Here is a 6,000-nt window from a genome sequence, read left to right on the forward strand (position 1 = left end):
CTCCTTTGGTAAATATTTTTTGTTTTCTTAATTAAGTTTTAAATATTCAGTTTTTAAAATCAATTCAATACGAAATTAGCTTTATAAATAAAATTTGAGTTGGTTAAAATATAACCAGAATATTTTATATTTTGAAACAAAATATTTATGTAACAACATTTAAGATTAATATATTTTAAAATAAGTCATTTTGCTTAAATAAGTTAAGTTATAATCCCCAATTGCGAATACAATAATTTATATCGATTTTAACGAGAGCATCATAAGTACATAAAATAAACAATAGTTTTTCCTGTGTATTATTAAATTTCATTCAGCAATATTCAGTCGCGTCTATGAAGTGTGGGCGAGTTTTTTGACCCGTTGGCGGGCAGGAAATGCAGCGCGTTCTGAATGCCAAGGCGTATTCCAAATGATCGTTCGATGGTCAATGGTCGGCGATCGTTGGCTACCCTTCCCCACCCCTCCCCCTTGCGAGTATCGTTGCATAAATGCGCTTTGCATAACTGAGTACTTTTTGTACTCAACCTTAAAGCTAACGATGACGTTGACGACTGGCGCTGCCGCCGCTTTTGGGGCGTTTGCTGCACTTGTTGCCACAGAACGCCAGAATGCCCCATACACCGAGAAAAAATTACAATATATAGGCAAATACCAACAAACTTTAACTCCCTGGAATAATAATTTCTAAGCTATTCATGTTCAAAGGATTTTTCAAGATTTCTGCAAAAGGAAGTAGGAGTAAAACTACACAGAAGTAAAGTATTGTAACCTGTGATCATTACCATTTTAAATATTGAAATAAAAATTTTGTGTAATGATTATTAGTTGTACTCAGAAGTAAATAGAAGAAATAATAATTTTGTGTGGTGATCTAAATCTATATTATAAAATCTTAATTAAGGAAAGCCTTTCTGTTACTTAAATATTGTTTTTTGTTCAGTGAACCCAAGAATGAAAAATTGTAAGAGGGGGTGGTAACGGGCTCATCCGGTCAGAATTTTTATGGGCGATCATTAAAATCGATAAGAGAAATCATATTTATAATCAATGAAATATGTTTCCAGGAAACTAATGTGTGTGGGCCTTGGACTTGTTGCAATTGCCTGGGAAAGTTGGGTTTGATGATCAAACTGATCGTGCAAGAAATAGAAAATTAGTGCCGGAAAACAATTTGTAAACTGAATGCTTAAATCAAAATCATATGTGTTTCGGAGCTTCATGCTAATTAGGAATTTTTAATAAGTGCTTAATGAAAAGTGCTATATTTTCTATGAATTATGTTGTCGTTTATGATCAAAATGTTTACAAAATAAAGAAAGTTTTTACATAACTTTTTTATAATAAAGATAGAATTAGGTATTCATGGTAATTTTAGCAAAAACCTTGTTCCATTTTTTTGTTTTCAAATTTATATAATTGCTTTTTGGATTACAATGATTCTTACGAAGAACATGATTACTTTTTGCTTTCAGCACCCTACTTTCGCCGTGATAATTATGATCTTATAGACCAACTTGGGTATAACCAAAGTCATGTTGGCTAATCTCGGTTCGTAGTAAGATTGAGTTCGTATGACCGATCGCTCGAGATCAAGATGCTCAGTGAAGACGGGGAATTCCCCGGTAGACTGTCCATTGACGGCGTTTTTTCCCAGTTAGCTTAACTTGCTGGTGGCTTAGATAGATTATCGAGCATTAGACCAGGATTACGGGTCCGTGTTTTGCCAGGCAGACAGTCGGCGAGATCCCTCGTCCCGATTCCCATCCCACCGACTTGTGCAATCTGTGAAAATTCCAAAGCCAGGATCCGATCAAACAAGTCCCGAGTCGCCGGCGAGGCGGATTTAATTGAGATCAGCCGGCCAGGAAGACTGAGTGAAAAACCGCGAAGCGCTTTGGAAAATTTGCCGCATTTCCCGCCTGGCTGGAAATTTGATTGCCAAACCGCAGCTCCGACTTCCGCTGGTTGGTTTTGCCCAGTCCCGGAGCAGAGTCTAATCTCAAACATGTGGGTACATCGGCCACATTAACAGATCGTTAGCGATCTTAGATCTCCGGACTGTGATCCGTGGGAAGTTTGGCGTTGGTCCAAGCCAGACAGCAAGCTGAGGGAAACTCCAACGGAAAACTGGCAGATTTGGCCAAAGGCTTAGATCGACATATACCGAATTCCGACGCACGGTGCTGTTCAGACCCTGCTGTCATAATTGTAGCGTAATTATTATTTATGCTGTCACACTCGATTATAAATCTCATATTTGCCAAAAGTCTTAAGGGCCATTTCAACCCCTTTGCGCCGGCTTTGTTCGCGTTTTGTGCTGCCATCAATAATCATATTTCGGAATTTGCATAATTTCATAATTCCAATACAATATCAATTGTCCGATCCAGTGATAAGCGACTACGTAGCAGAATTCCCGCCGAGAGAATCAATAAACGCTGGCCATATATCAAATATAAAGCCAGCTAAGCCATCGAAACGAGTTTTAGGTGAGAGGAACAACGAAAGCGTAATGAAGACATTACCGAAACACAATTAAACATAAGACATTTGTCAGGCGAAACCGAACCAACCACATATCAAAGACATCGAGAACTTCCAGATGCCATGAGAAATTAGCCAAACAAGTTTTATTGACTTTTCCTAACCCCCCAGCTGAATTTGTAATTTTCGCAAACGTTCGCAAGTTTTAATAAATATCAAAAAGGTAGAGGTGTTGGTCCAGCTGAGTGGAAATATTTTAATGACCTGTAAAAAAGTATATTATTGTGTATATAAGAAAAAATTAAAGTAACGATTTTTGTTATACTTTTAATAATAACAAAGACGTTAAGTCTTTTAACTCGCTTTACCTTAAATCAAATCAGTAAAGTCTATACACTTTTAAAATTAATATATAATTTCGAAAAAAAAGTGTTTTGAAAAATTTAAAAATATATTAATACAGGTATATTAAACTTTAAAATTTGTAATTTTAAACAAGGAAGGGCATATTAAATTTATTAATTAAACGTTCAAAAACGTTTTTACAAAAAATGGGACTTATTTAAAAACATGTCAAACTTACAATGGGAATTGTTATAAATAAGTGATCAGAAAAAAATGCGGCCATGAATCCCATTTGACTAATTCTTTAAAAAAATGGTAGTACAATGAAAATCCAGCACATTCGAAACAAGACTAGATAATAATAGTGCTTATGTCGAACAATTCTCAATTTACACCCATGTAAGATAGAAAATCTGTTGTGAACGATAAATATTTTCCGCCTCCAATTTTATGTAACGAAAAGTTGAGATCTTCCTGCCGTCGCCCGTCGCCGGTCATCAAAGCTATTTTTACTATATAATGAAACCTGAACAGTCATCGCAGATAATGAACACATCTCAGTCCAGGGCTCGATTCCGTTGTTATCCAACGCGATGTGATTCATTGGTTTATCTGAGGTATTATGCCTAAATCTGTGGCCCGTAAGCCATTAATTTACTAATTGTAATGTTGGCCATAAAATATTTAGCAGAATCCAGCTTAATCTTATCTTTGTGGACCAGGCCAGAAAGACCAGCTCGGCGTGTAGGATATCGAAAATGCAAATTCCTCACACATAATTACAATAACAATGATAACAAAACAAAATGCTAAGTCCGAGCTGTTAAATCAAAAATATGCAAATTACTTTTGAGAGTGAACACGAGTCCGAAAACTGAATCCGAACAAGTTCGGACGGAGTCTGGGGTCGATTTGATTGATATGTGCTGGTTATACAGTCATTTGGCCAAAATGATGCAATCAAAACTATGTAAATGCGAACGGGGCTCTTGACTTCTCTGACATTTGAGGCAGCCATATCAGCCATATAGCCGGAACCGTGCCGATCCGAAGGGGTTACCTAGGCACAATTTAGTAGCTAGCATTTCCGACAGTTTCTGCGTTTTTACGACATTGGGCAATTAAAATAAAGTTGAAAAGTCAAAAAGTCAGCGCAAAAATGTGCGTTACTTTTTATTGTGTTTTTTACCGATCGACCATTTTTTAGCCTCCTGAAATGGCGACCTTGAGGTGATTTCCCTGGAAATTTTGTCGTTTTTTTACGCAACTCACCCGCTGCAATTGACTTTTTTATATGAGGTCCTGGTTCTGGTTCAGGCCCACTGCCCAAGGTGAAGACATATGCCGAAAGCAACCGTTTTATCCCTTTTCCGCTTAAAAAATTGCGGACGGGTGGAAGGATGGGTGGTTCTGGGTGCTCTGCTTTGGCTCGGGTTATGGCCATCGGCTGCTCGACTTTTTATGGTTACGACCGTCTGACTTTATGACTCTCGCACGGCCCAAAACGCGCAGACGTGTTTCGAGGCAGGCCGAGTTTTTTAGGCCAATTCTTGTGGGTACCTAAGCCTGCGATTTCGTTACCTAATCGCGGGATCAGCTTACCTAAGCTGGAGATTATCCTAGGATCATAATTATGACGGCGGACGCGACACTCGGCTCGGTTTTTTTTATTATTTTTCAAAGATGCGAACGCGTTGCCGGGCGGCAAAAAACTTAAGCCGGGGATTAAACCGGATTAAAGTCACATTGTCCTTATTTTTTCCTCTCCTTTCGGACTAACTAATTACCCGGGAAATATTACCCATTTGCTTGTGCGGAAATTCGCGAAAACGCTTGAACAGCATTTTTTAAAAGAAATTTCGGCAACGCGTCTTTTTTATGGTGTGAGAAAATAGAAAAAACGGAGGGCAATAAAAACGAATCGATTAGAAAAAAGGTGGGTGGCTGAGGGAAAAAAGAGATGCAGAAATCGAAGGATGGTTCTAGTTACTTTTTGACTTTTTTACAAGCCTTTTGTCTGATTTCCACATTTTTACTTGGAAAACCTCTGCCTGATGCAACAAATGAAAGTCAAATGTGAAATCTTCTGGGAAGTCTCCTAACGATGTTTTTAAAAAGTGTACCTAAAACATAGTTTAGCATATCGCTTGAAATATTATACTTTATAATACGGCACACTTCGAAGTCGAAAAGTCAAGGTTCTTGTCTTTTGGTTAAACAACCCTTTCGGAACAAAGCAGATCCATAAAAGGGTTAAGCATATTGGTTAGAGGCATAAAGGGTTAAACAGGTAGCTCCTAACTTCCTTTTGGCTCTGAGTAAACAACAATAAATATTCATAAAAAGAGTTAAGTGCCGCCATAAGGCCCTTAGTTTGGACAAAGGGGAAATGAAATTGGAAATTGACTTTTGAAAGGGTTGAAATTAAATACGATTAATATTGGTGTTTTATTGACAAGAATGACGTTAAAAGAGATGCTGTATATTTTTGGGAATACTTACAAAACGTAAGAATTTTTAAATACTTAAAGAAAAGAAAACAATGTGGTTTTGTATTTATACTACTACTATAATGCTACCATTCCAATTGAAGCTTATAGAACGTGATTGGAAATTATTGGCCAACATGTCTTAAGGTATATGCAAATATTGGGTAAATCAAATTAGGTATGATAAATGCTTTAAGTATTCTAGAAGATGTTGGGTAAATCTACTTAGATCATATATGAATCATTGCGTATCCGGCTAATAATTTTATTTAAAAGCGATTTTTAGTGATCTGGGAAATCATTTTTAAAAACGGACCTAACATTTTATGAGTATAAGGTAGGTGTTTATTGGCTAATTAGTTTTTATATTGCTACATTAATAGAATTATTGAAGAATTATAGTAGGGAGAGGTATGAATCATAGTGAAACTAACCGAGTACAAATCGATTTTAAATTCCAAAGTCAGGTACTTCAAATTTTTGAAAACCCCAGGTCATCTAAAAACCGACGGTTTTTTAGCAGAGAACCCCAAGCGAATTAACCTCCAACCATTTCGATTTCCAGCGTCCAAAAAGGCTCCGCCCATGCCAAATAAAATGAGCCACTGTTAAAAATGAAGTCAATAGCTGGAGGTGGTGTGTGTGTTGCTCGAGTGAGTGAGAAATCCAGCCGCCCTTA

Source organism: Drosophila rhopaloa, unplaced genomic scaffold (assembly GCF_018152115.1).
Source record: "Drosophila rhopaloa isolate 14029-0021.01 unplaced genomic scaffold, ASM1815211v1 contig_47, whole genome shotgun sequence".
Lineage (NCBI taxonomy): Eukaryota > Metazoa > Arthropoda > Insecta > Diptera > Drosophilidae > Drosophila > Drosophila rhopaloa.